General features: G+C 36.4%; 1 protein-coding gene across 3 annotated transcripts in view; it reads left to right on the top strand.

Annotated features, from left to right (window-relative positions):
* The window catches only part of LOC122071581 (disease resistance protein L6-like), a 69,525-nt gene extending 53,236 nt beyond the window's left edge, over positions 1-16,289 (top strand). For 2 of the 3 annotated variants that reach the window (XM_042635967.1, XM_042635966.1), the window contains one exon: positions 16,014-16,289. The gene's annotated coding sequence lies outside the window, so the exon portion shown is untranslated. Of the gene's footprint in view, positions 1-13,187; positions 14,264-16,013 lie in introns of those variants that run through there. The other variant, XM_042635965.1, reaches the window with a different exon arrangement.
* Positions 16,290-17,364: the final 1,075 nt, after the last annotated feature.

The following is a 17,364-nucleotide window of genomic DNA, read 5'->3' as shown; positions in this document are numbered from 1 at the left end:
TGGACATTAGTACATACAACATACAAGACGTTAAACACATTTGTTATACGTAGCTTTGAAGAATTGTGGAGATTAAAATAGTGAAATTGTAAAGAAATTTGTTATTCTTTTCATTGAGAAATTATATTCATTGCAATTTAAATTGTTGGGATTTTTTATTGTGATTATCAGAGCAATGGTTTCGATCACCAGACATGTCGCAAATGATATATATGATAACTTTATTGTTATTTCTGCCGTGAAATAAAAGTAGTTTTTTCTAAGAAAAAAATAAAAATAAATAAGTAAATAAAATAAAAAAATAAAAGTGGTTTTTTAATGTAGGAGAGAAAACACTTTCAAATGTGAGCATTAAAATACATAAGGGTAAAGAAAGTAGAAATGACTGAAAAAATATGAAAGAAACAGAGGACTCAGAAACCACTATTTCTGGTTTGACAAAAGCTCCCATGAAAGACCGCCCAGACCGTAAACAAGGTCATTCAAGATTTTCTCAGTTAAACCTCCTAGTTCCTTATTTTCCACTTAGATTTTTTTTTTTTTTTTCATCTATTACAGGCTTTTCAATCTTGTCGAGATCCTTACATTAAGATTACAACAAATGCAACATTTAAGGATAAATAATCTTGATCTTCCTTAAAGATCTTTGTCTTTTATGATCACAGACAACCACTACTAGTCATGAATGATCATTATCAATAATTCTCTATTAATTTCAACATGCTTGCTTTAACTCCATAGGATCCACCTCAATGCATTGAGTTCTATCTTTCTTATATGACATTAGTAAGCATGTTAGAACATCGAAACACACATCAACAACGGTTTTCATATCTAAAACATATAATCAAATAATAAAACTTTTCGGGTTCAACAATTTTTTTTTTTTAAAATTTATTTGAATTAACATTTACATGGCAATCATATTCATAGTGAGTTCTTATGCCAAAGGTTGTTGAACTAGGGGTGTTGTCACTATCGGCAACTTAATGAGCAACACAATCACAATATAAGTCAGTTAAGCAACAGAGTGAGATGGCACAAAAAGTGCACATATGTTATACAATTATTCAACTGTAATTGGGTTGATCTGAGTCCATATGAGGAAGATACAACGATTTTCATATGATCGTGTCGAAATAGATCAAACTTGAGTAGTTTAGACAAAAATCATTTGAACAGGTTTAACAAAATATTTTGAAATCTACTACTTTTATTAATGTTGCATGAAAGATGTGGTGCACTTGGCTATCTTAGGCTGCGTTTGGCATGCATTTTCGATTAATAATGTATTCTTAGAAATAATATCGAACATAATCATGATCTTAAACATCTAAAACATACTATTAGTAAACATATATTTTTCATTTCATCATCTCAATCTCAACATTTTGTGTATCTTAAGCACTTCAACCCCGAAGATCTCAATTCTAAACTGTAATACAAAAAAAAAAAATGAATTATTTTTTATCCGTCTCTCAAACCAATCCAATAGGATTTGGGTTTCCATATTTTAATTGAAGATTGATTAGCTTTCATGGGTTCGCTCAGATTGCATTGCTCCACGAGGGGCTTTTGACTTTTTCTCCCTTAAGCCAAAACAAGTTCAAGCACAGATTTTAGAATTTCTCTTTTTCCTTTTTCTGACGAAGTCTTAGAAAGGATTTATAGTTTGAATTGTGTGAAGTGAAATTTCGGATTCTCTCCCTGAAGGCTTTACGTTATCTAGTTCTTAGTCCAACTTGTGGACCAGGTTAAAGTAAGAAATTGAATGACCGAATAGCCCCAGAAAAACTGCTGGTCAACGGGTTACTTGGATAGGCATTTTGGTAATTTTATAGGCTGTGCGACCATTTCAAATAAAACAAAATCAAAGTCCACTGGTCAATCTAATTAAATGAAATCACGAGTCATAATAATAGACTTTGACAAACTCCAAAAGCCCTATAAATACTAAAACCCACCATAACCACTTCACACATCCACAGATCCTCCAAAAGTATCAATCCCTACCAAACTCTTATTGGCTTCTTATAAGTTCTTTCTTCCATCACCAACCTAAGATATATAAATCTGAAAATGGCGGAATTCTGGCGAAGAGCTACCTTGGTTTTGATTCTTCTTGTCTTTGTTGTTGTATTAAGTCAGGGTGGTGTTGAGGCGATGAGGGTATTATCAGAAGATTTTGCAACTACAAATCATTTGACGGCATATCCTTCAATTTATGAGAAAGCCAAATCAAGTGTGGTTTGTTGGCTTGGTCGATTGTCATCAGGTCCGAGTTCGGGTGGTGCTGGACATTAATACATGTAAAATTTAAATTTGTTATAAGCTTGTGAAGGATTATACGCGCAGCTACAGGAAAATTGTATCTCGAAATTAATTAAACATAGGGAAATTGTAAACAAATTTGTTATTCCTTTCATTGAGGAATGATATTCATTGCAAGTTAAATTGTTGGGATTTTTTTATTGTGAATATTGAAATAATGGTTTCGATCACCATGCATATCACAAACGATACATACGATACTCCTTTTTTTTTTTTTCTTGTGAATGAGATAAAAAAGAGAAGAAAACAAATACAACAAATAAAGCCAAATTGAATAATAAAGAAAAAGCACCTTAACCAAAGGAAACCAGCCCATTCCGAGTGGGATATAACCTAGCCGTAAGAACAAGGCTTAACATATCCGAAACCCCAAGGGGGGGGGGGGACGAAGAAAAGCAGGGCAGTGGGATTTGGTATTTGGTCATGGGTCAGTTTTGCAATGTTACTGAGGCTTCCGAACTTATTTGGTAGTAAATGGTAGCATTCAGTAGTGGTTGATGATGTTTAGAAGAGTTTGGTAGCTTGTAGTAGCTTTGGGTGAAGTGTGAACGATGCTCAAAAAATGATTTCATAGGTTCATGCAGATGATTTATTTGTTGAGCCAATTTGGGAAGGCCAAGTGACATGTTCCTGATAGTTGTAGTATGCAAAATCTTCTTTCCAACCCAATTGAAATCACGTTGATCCCAATTCGTATGAGGGAGACACAACTATTTTTATATGGATCCCAATTCATATGAGGGAGATATAACTATTTTCATATGGTCATGCTGAAATGGAACAAACCTAAGTAGTTTTGGGTTGTGAAAGTGTTCTGTATGTGTGGATGTGGCAATGGCCTAGAGCATATATGGATTTGGATATGCAATTCTTTCTATACATTCGATATTCGTAAATTTTCAAAATCCACAGACGATCGTTATCAATCATTCTCCATCAACTTCAACATGCTTGCTTTAATTCAATAGGATCCACCTTAGTGCATTGTGTTTTATGTTTCTTATATGACAATAACACACATATTAGAACTCCCAAATACACATCAATAATGGTTTTGGGTTGTGAAGGTGTTCTTGTATGTGTGGGTTACACATGATTATGTAGTAATGACTAGTTTATTCTTATGTATTATACCTAGTTAAGGCGAACATGGACCCAAACCAACCCAATTTTTAATTAGTTATAGGACCTATCTTGACCTAGCAAGTTCGGAATTGATGATCCAAATTGGGTTGGACAAAAATCAATTGAATCATGCTTAACAAGAATATTTCCAAATCTACTTTTTATTGTTGCATGAAGGATGTGATATGATGCACAATGATCTTACATACTCTTGTTAGGAGTGGCACTCTTGGGCAGCGTTTGGTATGCATTTTTTGATCAATAATGTATTACTAGAAATCATATCAAATACAACCATGATCTTAAACATCTAAAACCTACTATAAATAAACATATATTTCTCATCTCATTATCTAAATCTCAACATTTTGTGGGTCTTAAGCACCTCCTCACCCCCGAAGATCTCAACCCTAAACTGTAATAAAAAATAATGAATTATCCTTATCCATCCCAAACCAATTTAATAGAATTTGGGTTTGCCCTAGATTGAAAACCCCATATATTAATTGAAGGGTTGATTAGCTTTTGTGGGTTCACCTAGATTGCACTACTCCATGAGGGGCTTTTGACTTTTTCTTCCTTAAGCCAAAACCAGTCCAAGCATGGATCTTAGAAATTTTTATTTTTTTATTTTTTGACCAAGTCTTAGAAAGAATTTATACTATGAATTCTGTGAAGTGAAATTTCGGATTCTCTCCCTGAAGGCTCCACGAAAGTGTTTTCAGCGTTCTTGTTCTCAGTCCAACTTGTGGACCAGGCAAGAAAGAGAATGACTGAATAGCCCCAGAAAAGCTGCTGGTCAACACATTACTTGGAGATGCATTTTGGTAATTTCACAGCCTGTGCGACCATTTCACATAAAATAAAATCAAAGTCCACTGGTCAATCTAATTAAATGAAATCACGAGTCATAATAATAGACTTTGTCAAACTCCAAAAGCCCTATAAATACTAAAACCCACCATAACCACTTCACACATCCACAGATCCTCAAAAAGTATCATTTCCTACCAAACTCTTCTTCGCTTCTTAATAAGTTCATTCTTCCATCACCAACCTCAGATATATAAATCTGAAAATGGCGGAATTCTGGCAAAGAGCTACCTCGGTTTTGATTCTTCTTATCTTTATTGTTGTATTAAGTCAAGATGGGGTTGAGGCGATGAGGGTATTATCAGAAGATTTTGCAAGTGCAAATCATTTGACAGAATATCCTTCAATTTATGAGAAGGCCAAATCAAGTATGATTTGTTGGCTTGGTCGATTGTCATCAGGTCCGAGTCAGGGTGGTGATGGACACTAATATATGTAAATTTTAAATTTTTTATAAACTGTGAATAGGATTATGCGGCAACAGGAAACTTGTACCTGGAAATTAAACATTTTGAAATTGTAAACAAATTTGTTATTCTTTTTATCGAGGAATGATATTCATTGCACGTTAAATTGTTGGGATTTTCTTATTGTGATTATTGAAGCAATGGTTTCGATCACCATGCATGTCAAAAACGATATATAAGATAATTTTTTTCTTTTTTGGTGAATAAAAAGTACATTGAAGAAAAAAAGAAAAGAAAAGAAAAGCAGATACAAGAAATAAAGCCAAATTGACTAATGAAAAGAAAGCATCCTAACCAAAGGAAACCAGCCCATTCCGAGTGGGATATAACTTAACCCTAAGAACAAGGTCGAACATATCCGAAGCCCAAGAGGGGGAGGGGGAGGGGGAGGGGGAGGGGTGGAAGAAAAACAGGTTAGTAGGATTTGGTCATGCTGAAATGGATGCAACTATTCATATGGACCCAATTCATATGAGGGAGATACAACTATTTTCATATGGTTGTGTTGATACAGAGCAAACCTGAGTAGTTTTGGGTTGTGAAAGTGTTCTCTATGTGTGGATGTGACAATGGCCTAGAGCATATTTGGATTTAGATCTTCTCCTATTTTTAATTGTGTAAATTTTGTGTAATTCGTTTTGCACACACGATATCCGTAAATTTTTAAAATCCAATGATTATATAAATTCGGGATTAAAAAGAATTTAAATTTAAAAAAATTTTTACAACCATTGAATTTAAAAAATGTACACATATTACGTGCATAAAAGAATTACATAATTAAAAAGTTGAAGAGGATCCAACATCTATGTAATAGGTGCATGGTGTTGAAGTTGATGACGTGGGATGCTTACTGGCGGCAAATGATTTGAGTGATGTGGCATTGAAGTAAAGTGGTGTCCTGATGTATGCATATAGGATGGTGATGAAAGCATGACTGGCATTATGATGTGTTAATAATGTGTAAATGCAAAATGTCACATACATGCATGAGATGTTGTGATGAAAATGCCAAATGGCAAATTGGAGACAATGGTATGAGTGTTGCGTGTACAGCAGATGAGTTGGTCTGATGACATGGCTGGCTGAAGATCATTGGGAGAAGTGGCCCATGTTGGGCATGGCACGTGGCAGAAGAGGAGTCATTTAACTCATGCAAGCAGCCACGGCTGCTTCTCATAAGGCGCACTAGGCACCACAGCTTGCATGCGTGTGAGCTAAGGGGTCTTGGTAGTATGATGGACTTGAATAGTCTCTACCAAAGGTTGTAATCAAGTGAAATTTTGGATTCCAAACACCCTCCCCCCTTTTCCCTTTTTCCTGCCAAAGGATTTTGATCCTCTCAAGTTGTTCTGGGTGTTCAATCACATCTAATGGTTGAGAACATCCTAAATATGTACTTCAAGAATCTCCCAACCATCAAATACGCATTGGACATAATCCCATGTCAATCTAATTAAATAAAATCAACGGGTCATAATTGATTTGGACAAACTCCAAAAGCTCTATAAGTACTACAACACAACCACTTCACACATCCACAGATCATCAAAAAGCATTATTCTCTACCAAAAGCTTCTTGGCTCCTTACAAGTTCTTCTTCCAGCAGCAACCTGAGATATCTGAAAATGGCGGATTTCTGTTGAAGAATTACCTTGGTCTTGGTTCTTCTCGTCTTTGTTGTCATATTAAGTCAAGGTGGTGTTGAGATGACAAGAGTATTATCGGAAGATGTTGCAAGTGCAAATCATTTAACAATGTATCCTTCAATTCATGAGAAGGTGAAATCGAATATGGTTTGTTGGCTTGGTCGATTGCCACCAGGGCCGAGTCCAGGTGGTTCTGGACACTACTACTAATACATGCAAAATATAAATTTTTTAGAGATGAAAATTAGACATACCTCTATCTTTTTTGGAACTAGCAGCTCCAACCAATGCAAGCGTGAGACACACATGGGCATGTATGTCTTCTCAATCAGATAGGGATGAGAGAGAGAGTGACAGTTCAAGCAACCTGGCATGGCACCTAAACTTTTTTCATTTGTAATTCTTTGTTTTATAGCTTGTGAAGGATTATAGGGCTATAGCAAAATTGTAATTAGAGATTCAACATAATGAAATTATAAATAAATTTGTTTTTCTTTTTCATATTTAAATTATATTCTTTGTAAATTAATATTTGGAATTTTAATTGTCATTCTCAAACAATCGTTATGATCACTATGCATGTTACAGATGATATATACATATTTATGGTTATTTCATGATGAAATAAAAGTAATTTCCTCTTATAAACGAAAAATTAAACACTTCCATCCAATATATTAGAATAATAAGGAAAATTACCTATAAAAATATTTCTTCATTTTTCTGTATTTTAACATAGAAAACATTAGGAGAAAACACTTCCATATTCTATCACTAGTTCAGCAACCATTCCATGTTTTAACACATCCAGCAACACCATTCTAAATTCTAAAACCAGTCCAGCAACCATACCATCTAAAACCTTACCTATAGAGGGGCATCCATGACCTCTACCATCTTGGTTTGGCTTGTTGAAGACTTCTTCATATAGGGAAGATGCGCATAAGCCAAAATTCATCTCTCTTTTGTCCTTTGATGGAAATCCTTTAGCCTATTTACCTTCTTGTATTCTAGAAGATGGATCTGCAATATGGTCTACCACTGTGGTGAGATTTTCATTGAGAAGAGGCCACAGTTCCATTTGGACTGTTACTTGCCCTAATGATGTATTGAAAGAAACTTTTAAATATAAACATTTTTGTTAGATCAAACACCAAGAAACACGAATAAAGGGAGACAATAGATCCGTACGACACAAAGATTTAATGAGGTTCACACACCAGGGTGGTGTGCTACGTCCTCGGGCGAAGAAGAAGATGATTCACTATGCAGAAGAGAGATTACACCCTAGCAGCGGCGAGGAAGAACTCGCCCTGAAACCCTAGCTTCGTGAAAACCATAGAATACAATGACTCTCAACAAGCAACAGTACATTATATATATATTCCAAACAACGATTCGACCCATCGGGTCGCGGTCGATCCGGTCAAACCATACCGCGGGGGCGTATGCTACGCCCCCGCACCCCCATACGAGATCAGTGATGGGCTCCGGGCTTGGGCCTATTGGCCCAAGCCAATCTCAGAAAATTTTCCATTCGGGTCGCCACCAAAATATGTCGGATCGGGTCAATCTTCAAAACGGGTCAAGAATTCAAGACAAACTTAACAAATCTCCACCCTTGGGTTGAATTCTCCTCCAACAGATAAACAAATAACTAATATCTTCATCTTCTCCAATAGCCCTCCAAAGGGATGAACTCAAACATGACAAACACCAAGTAAGTTCAAGCAATGCTCGAACTTACCAACACATAAAGGCTTAGTCAACATATCAGCTGGATTGTCTTCAGTACCAATCTTCAACACTTGAATATTACCTTGAGAAATTATCTCTTTTATGAAATGATACCGAACATCAATGTGCTTTGTCCTCTCATGATACATTGGATCTTTAGTCAAGTGACTAGCACTCTGGCTATCACAATGGACAACAGTCACCCCATGATCCATGCTGAGTTCTCCCAACAAACCTCTAAGCCAAATAGCTTCTTTAATTGCCTCAGTCACTGCCATATACTCTGCTTCAGTAGTAGATAATGCAACTATAGCCTGTAAAGTTGCTTTCCAACTAACCGTACTTCCTCCAAGAGTAAATACATAGCCTGTGAGTGACCTCCTCTTGTCAAGATCACCTGCATAATCTGAATCAACATAACTAAATAAATTATCACCATTCCTCCCAAACTCCAAACAAACACCAGAGGTCCCTTTCAAGTACCTAAGTATCCACTTCACTGCTTCCCAATGAGCTTTACCTGGACATGACAAATATCTGCTCACCACACTGACAGCTTGTGAAATGTCAGGACGAGTGCAAACCATAGCATACATAATGGAGCCAACTGCACTAGAGTATGGAACACGTGGCATGTACCCCACCTCTTCATCTGTCTTAGGTGATAGAGCAATTGAAAGTCTAAAATGAGATGCAAGAGGAGTAGTTACAGGTTTGGCATCTTTCATGCCAAAACGATTCAATACCTTTTCAGTGTACTTTTGTTGAGATAGCCACAGTTTTCCTGCTTTTCTATCCCTCTTGATCTCCATACCAAGGATCTTTCTTGCTACCCCCAAAATTTTCATCTCAAATTCAGAACTTAATTGTTCCTTCAACCTATTGACCTCATTCCTATCTTTTGCTGCAATCAACATATCATCAACATAAAGCAACAAATATATGAATGACCCATCAGAGAGCTTTCTGAAATAAACACAACAGTCATATTGACACCTGGAGTATCTAAAACTAGCCATAACTGAATCAAACCTTTTATACCACTGTCTAAGAAACTGTTTCAAACCATATAGGGACTTCTTCAACAAACATACATGGTCCTCCTTACTTTCAATAACAAACCCTTCAGGTTGATGCATATAAATCTATTCTTCTAGTTCACCATGCAAGAATGCTGTTTTCACATCAAGTTGCTCCAATTCCAAATCATGCATAGCAACTAAAGCAAGTAGGACACGAATAGAACTATGCTTAACAACAGGTGAGAAAACATCATTAAAATCAATTCCTTGTACCTGACTGTAGCCCTTTGCAACTAAACGTGCCTTGTACCTAGCATCTTCAACACCTGAGGCAGATTCCTTCTTCTTGAAGACCCATTTGCAACCAACAATTTTCTTCCCTGTTCTCGGCTTCACAAGCTCCCAAGTCTGATTTTTATGAAGAGATTCGATCTCCTCATTCATGGCAATCAACCATTTTGTAGAATCAATTGAAGCAACAACTTCAGAATATGTTGCAGGCTCACTATTTTCAATTGTATCTGCAACAGACAATGCATAAGCAACAAATTCAGCATGCACATACTTTTGTGGTTGTCTAATATTTCTCCTTGGTCTATCCTTGGCAATGTTGTACCGCTCTTCTTCTTGATTCTCTTGAGCATCATCTCCTTCAGTAAAAATAGGCAACTGGACTAAAGTAGATTGTGTTTTACTTGAAGATGAACCACCAATTTCAAACTCCACCTTCTCTCTAGATTTTTCTTGACCTTCATCACAATGAATGGGAACTTCTTTCCTAGGATGCAACATAGCAGATTCATCAAAAGTAATATCTCTGCTAATAAGAAATTTTGGAGACTTTGGATCAGAACACCACAACCTGTATCCTTTCACTCCAGATCCATACCCAAGAAAAATGCATTTCTTAGCCCTAGGTTCCAACTTCCCTTCATTTACATGTGCATAAGCAGGACATCCAAATACTTTTAAATTTGAGTAGTCTGCAGGTTTACCTGACCAAACTTCTTCTGGAGTCTTGCACTCAATAGCTATGCAAGGAGATCGATTCACCAACAAGGTTGCTGTGTTAACTGCTTCTGCCCAGAACTCCTTGCCCAATCCTGCATTTGATAACATACACCTTGCCTTTTCTAACAAGGTTCTATTCATACGCTCTGCCACTCCATTCTGCTGGGGTGTTTTAACAACTGTATGGTGTCTTGCAATACCTTCATTTTTGCAGAACTCATTAAAGTCACCTTCACAAAACTCTAGGCCATTATCTGTTCTCAACCTTTTAATTTGTTTCCCGGTCTGCTTCTCAAGCAAATTCTTCCACTGTTTGAAAGTGACAAATACTTCATTTTTGTGCTTCAAGAAATAGACCCAAACCTTCCTAGAGAAATCGTCAATGAAAGTAAGCAAGTATCTTGCACCAGCCCCCTTTGAAGCAACCCTGGAGGGCCCCATAGGTCTGAATGAATGTAGTCCAAATTTCCCTTGGTTCTGTGAATAGCAGTACTGAAACTAACTCTTTTCTGCTTCCTAAACACACAATGCTCACAAAGCTCCATTGCTNTTCATTTTTGCAGAACTCATTAAAGTCACCTTCACAAAACTCTAGGCCATTATCGGTTCTCAACCTTTTAATTTGTTTCCTGGTCTGCTTTTCAAGCAAATTCTTCCACTGTTTGAAAGTGACAAATACTTCATTTTTGTGCTTCAAGAAATAGACCCAAACCTTCTTAGAAAAATCGTCAATGAAAGTAAGCAAGTATCTTGCACTAGCCCCCTTTGAAGCAACCCTGGAGGGCCCCCATAGGTCTGAATGAATGTAGTCCAAAGTTCCCTTGGTCTTGTGAATAGCAGTACTGAAACTAACTCTTTTCTGCTTCCCAAACACACAATGCTCATAGAATTCCATTGCTCCTGTACTCTGGCCACACAACAAGCCCCTTTTACTTAATGATGCCATCCCTCTTTCACTCATATGGCCTAACCTCATGTGCCATAAATTTGTGACATCTGATTCAGACATAGATGATGAAGCTGCTGCAACAGACCCAGTGACTGTAGTACCTTGCAACATATACAAACTACCAACCTTGATTCCTTTCATCAATAAGAGAACTCCCTTGCTGACCTTCATGACTCCACCTTCAGCCGTTTTCTCTGAGAGAACTTCCTGTAGAACATTATTCGAAAGACACAACTGAATAGCTGAAAGGGCTTTATCATCCAAATCGCTCCAATCATCATCGGACATAGTTGCAGGTTTCTTCGCCTTCCCAAATAGGGTTTTCTTCAAACCCTGCTGCGTGAGAACAACCATCATTCGAACCTGCCATAAACTGAAACTGATGTTGCCGTCAAACCTATCAATATCGTATTTCGTTGAAGCCATGGATCGAAGTAACCAAGAGCTCTGATACCAGTTTGTTAGATCAAACACCAAGAAACACGAATAAAGGGAGACAATAGATCCGTACGACACAGAGATTTAACGAGGTTCACACACCAGGGTGGTGTGCTACGTCCTTGGGCGAAGAAGAAGATTCACTATGCAGAAGAGAGATTACACCCTAGCAGCGGCGAGAAAGAACTCGCCCTGAAACCCTAGCTTTGTGAAAACCCTAGAATACAATGACTCTCAACAAGCAACAGTACATTATATATATACTCCAAATAGCGGTTCGACCCATCTGGTCGCGGTCGATCCGGTCGAACCATACCGCGGGGGTTACGCCCCCGCACCCCCATACAAGATCAGTGATGGGCTCCGATAGGCCCAAGCCCTCTACTTCCATCACAGATCTCAGAAAAATTCCCATTCGAGTCGCCACCAAAATATGTCGGATCGGGTCAATCTTCAAAACGAGTCAAGAATTCGAGACAAACTTAACAGGTTTCAATGAGATGATAGAGTTGAACGTGCTGAGAAAGAGAGGCTTTTGAGTTTGGGAACCAAGGGTGTTGTATGGGGATTTTAAAACAATAAGTGTATGTGGAATTTGCTTATGTGGGATTTGAAACAATGATAGTATGTTAGTTTGTGTAGGATTTAAAATAATGATATTATGTTAGTATTTATAGGTTCATTAAAAGTTAATGTATTCGTAGGTTCCAAATTCATTAAAAGGTCATATATTAGTAGAAATGCTTAATTTTTTTTTTTTTTTTTTTGGTGTGTGTGAAATGAATAGATAGACCTAAGAAGATGTTTGTATGAAATACTATAATAAAACCATGAGCTTCCATTACTAAGACTTGTTCATTACAAGAACCTCAAAAACTTTACAACTTGCTGAGATATCCTACATTTCCAGTAGATTTTTTGTCATTTTTTAACTAATAATAATAAATAATGACCCACCACAAGAACACAAATTACAATCTTAATAGTTCTATGAGATTTCTCCAATTGTTTCACTCTTTTTCAAAGCAATCATCTCTTCCTTCTTCTATTGATCTTATTGACTTCTTTCACCAACAATTATTTGGGAATTGCCCATATGATGAGGATTGCCTCCGATAATAGGAAGTAGGTTTGGGGAATTTATAAGTTCACACTATGAGAAAAATTCACAACCATTTGGTGCATCTAGGCAGCAATAGTATACCATGTTCGGATTGCTCCTTGACTCTGATATACTTTAATGCCCTTTTTCGAATTATGATATTTACATCGTAAGTTGATATACTTTAATGGACCTTGACTGTTGCCGTTAACACTTGATGTTGACATAGTTTATTTGCTGCAAATTAAACATAGAAACATAAATTTCAAACTTTCATAACAATATCAGTTTTAGTACCACTCTAATTGTATATTCATTCTTTGACACCAAGACATGTCAATTAGCAACTGAGATTATGAGCTTTCTTCTTTGTCATCTTAAGGTAGATATTAGAGAAATGGACATCTCAAAAAATTAAATTTATTAGATAGGATCATGTCATTTGATCAAATATCAATCGTTTTTTACTTCTGGTTACATTAGGTTTGTTCTACTGAAGATGTTTTCATCCCTTAAATGTATGAGGGGAAAAGAGGTGAAGCTCCATCCTCTCTATGAAGAAGTGCACTGGTGAAATTGCTAACAGATTAGTGCTCTGTATATGCCCAGTTGAGCTTGAGCACCAGATCAGACCTTCTAATTGAACATATCGTAGAAGTCACTATTTGACATATTCATGGTTCTAACAGTAGGCTTCATGAATATCTACTCAAATTTACCCCAGAAAAAACCTCTATTTCATACTTATTTGTGGTTGATGGCAAAAACACATGAAACAAGACACTAGAATGGCAGCCTTCGCCAATGATTATGGAATCTTGATTCCAATATCAAATTCCAACATCCCATCTAGCTTTATGGTCATACTCTAGAAGTATATAGAATCTACTGAGTCTGAAACCTCAAATTCAGTTGGACAGTAAGAACATAAGCCACGAGAGAACCCTTTTCCTGATATGTATGTGTTTATAACCTTCCATTTTTGTTTCTTGAATGCGCCCTTGTATAAATCTGTACAGGATAAACACCATCATAACAGAAAAAAATTTAGCCTTATTTTGTTCTGCAATTAACTTGAGATTTTGTTGTGCTTAGGCTCACCTCAGATTCATTAGTATTTAGTAATGAAGACAAATTCATGTAGAATCATTGACCCCCATGAACCAAAAAACAGTAAAAAGAAAAAAGGAAACAGAAGAAGAAACTCAGAATGAAAAGGAGAGAGAAAGAAGGAAAGCACCTCATCGTCGCCTGATCACCAAATCACCTACGCCGGAGATGGTCAACCTCATTCAGTTTTTCTCATACCCTAATCTCTTTTCAATTTGGGGGAAAATGGTATGAGAACACACATAAGGGTAAAATAGGTATTTACATTGTGATTGAATTACAAAAGGGTAAAATCGTCTTTTACGATCCAAAAGTAACGAGAGTAGATCATGTGCTCGTATGAGCAATTTAAATCATCTGCTTGTACAGTAACTAGGTGCCATGTGTCGAACCTTTTTATGGAGGTAACCTTCCGTTATTTTTGTTATTCAAAATTTAATTTTTTTTTATTTTCCCTATTTTTGAGGAATTTGAAATTATTCAATTTTATTAACCTTTTTTATCTCCTCTATTTGTGGGGAGTTTCAAATTGTGAATATCTTTCACCTCTCTCTCTTTTATTAAGATTCTCGACCATCACTTTGTTGATCATGTGTGATTACATGTATGGTTGAAAACCATTACAAGCATGGGTATAGTAATCGAACTCATCAATCCATCTGAGTTTAGGAGATTGATAGTTAATTCCCCTAATAAATTCCTTCTAATATTTTCTTCCTTCTTGATTTTATTGGATTTATTTTGCAACTTCAATTTTAAGTTTCTGGATCTGCCTTTGCACATCAATCAAACATATATTTGTGGCTAGAAATAAACATATCTTTAATTTTTTTCTCAAATTTCTTATGCTTCATTGTAGATGATTTTCACCCACAGAGATGGTGATCAGCACTCAAAGAAAACCAAAAAAAACGATACTTCAATTACTAAAACAGGTTTGAAATTAGAGAAAAATGAGAGAGAGAGAGAGAGAGAGAGAGAGAGAGAGAGAGAGAGGATACTACTCCATTTGAGATTTCTGGAGATAAAAATGATAAAAATGATATATATATATATATATATATAGAGGGAGAGGGATAGGTATGCCGCCGATATCAAGTATGCTAGCGGATAGCACCAATAGGAACACATGATGGAGTATTATTCAGGAAAGATATGAGGGTCATTTCAGAAAAAGGGAAGAGAGAGATAGACATAATGGGTACTAGCATACTTGATATCGGTGGAATACCCAACCTCTTCCTATATATATATATATATATAACTAATGAAAATCGGTAATAGTTTATCTTAAGATATTGTTTTTCTAACGTTCAATTCCAATTAAAGTGGAACAAATGAAGGGAGATGGGTTGTAATGATTTTCAGTCACACATGATTAACAAAGTGATGAATGGGATATATATATATATATATAAAGAGACGTGGAAGATATTCACGATTTGAAATTCCCCACAAATAGAGGAGTTAAAGAAGGTTAATAAAATCTGAATAATTTCAAATTCCTTAAAAAAAGATTTAAAATTTTGAATAAAAAATTAATGGAAGGTTACCTCCGTAAGGAGGTTAGACACATGGCACCTATTTACCGTATGAGCAGTTTGAATCATCTCGCATACGAGCAGATGATCCGCTCTCAAGACGACACTCTATTAACATCCTCATCTAACAGGGGAGATGGATGTAATTTCTGAAACACAAGGGAAAGAGATATAATAAGAGCAAAGCACAGAAGATGGATGTAAATTACCGTAAAATATCTTATGGGACTAGACCACGCCACGGTAGGAGAAGTTCTGAATACTCTCATGGCCTAGGATTCTCTGTTTCTCTTGGTTCCTTTCTTCTTCCTTCCTCTCTTCTCACCTTCTCTCTTTCTCCTTTGAGGACAAGCAGTGATTTAGTAATCGGTATTGGCTTGGACGATACCGATTTGGATTTGGAATTGGATGTATCACTGTTTTCCCTAAAAAAATAAATGGATCTTTTTCTATCTTTGTCTGTACCGAGACTGGTCAAGAATCGATATCGGTTTTGGCCAATACCTATACGATCTAGCCAACTCTTGATTCTTGAAGCAAGACTAAATGGTTGATGCACCTACTTTCCAAACTCGACCTCTGTTATAATCAAATTTCAAATGTCGGTGGTTCATGCTAACCTTTGTATCTTCAAGCCTCACAAAAGTTCACTTTCCAGTTTGATGCAGAAAGATCAACAACAAGGACGGACGAAAAGGAAGCGCTGGAAGAAAAGGACACACTCTGAAGAAGATCTTAGAGGAATGTTCACCGCTCACCAAGGCTTCCCAATCTCTACCTCTCTTTTCCATTCTTGTAGGGAAAAAAAAAAGCAATAGAAAAAAAAAAAAAAAAAAAAAAAGGCCCCATCAGCATAAAAAATCCAATTGCTTTCCTCATTTTTTATTTTTTCCGGACCTATTTAACATTAATCATGGCATGCAAAATTTTGGTATCTCTTTACCCCTCTTAAAGCTATTTCACTCTTGATTCCTAGCTCAAAAAAATGTCCTTTTGAAGTATACAATGTCTCCCATGATAACATCAAATCGTCTGCTTGTGGGCCTCCATTGAACTATTTGAAGTGACGTTAGAAGGGATAAATTGTTCAACATGAACAGAGCCATGCAAATCTATACTAGGAGTCTTGACCCTAATATGGTTTGTTTTATGAATTTAAGTATTGGAGCCAATAACCGAGGGAGACAACCTCCCTCCCCACCTTCAACGCCGGTGTGGCAGACCATACCATTACTCCCTTCAACCATATTAACAACATTTCCAATCACCCTAGCATTCCTAGCCACTAAGGGAGGTGCAATAGCAACACCATTAGCAGACTTTTGCCCACTGTCTTCACATGAATTGCAATAGTAGGACCAGGAGCCTCCTTTGGCATTGTTTGATAACATTTGTATTGTTTTTGTGTTTAAAAATAGTAGAAATGGCTTTTCACGTTTTCGAAAATAAAAATAGATTTTTTGGTGTTTAATAAATCTGTTTCTCGAAATATTTTTTACAGATATAATGTCACTAAAAAACCCAATAATATCATCAGATGCCCAAAAGGAAGAGAGGGTTCAGTTGTCTCTTTTTAGGTTTAAATAGTTGAGAGATTTATCGGGCATAACAACCCTTTTTTTCCCTCTCAAATTCGTTCATAGAAATGGGTGAAACAAAATAATTTTATCAAAGTCAAAGTCATTTCTAGAAGTCGTTTCTAGAATGGTAAGTAAGCATAAATTTTGATTTATGTTTCTAGAAATGGATGAAACAAAATAATTTTATCATAATACTTTTTAGATTGTTTCTTCATTTTTAAGAACAAAAAAATCCATAACGATAAAAATGGAACATTGTCAAACGATGCCTCTTCACCTTAGTGAGTCGATCCCCGTAGCTTCTTGTGGCAGTTATTAATCCCTTAGCCCAACTTCAAGCAACCCAGGGAAAGTACTGATTTCATCCGTACTGATCGATCGATATGGTCTCGACGAAGAGTTGGGATCGATCAAGGCCATTACCAATCC

This window comes from Macadamia integrifolia, unplaced genomic scaffold (assembly GCF_013358625.1).
Source record: "Macadamia integrifolia cultivar HAES 741 unplaced genomic scaffold, SCU_Mint_v3 scaffold_270A, whole genome shotgun sequence".
NCBI classification, from domain to species: Eukaryota; Viridiplantae; Streptophyta; class Magnoliopsida; order Proteales; family Proteaceae; genus Macadamia; species Macadamia integrifolia.
This window is presented reverse-complemented; position numbering and strand designations above follow the sequence as displayed.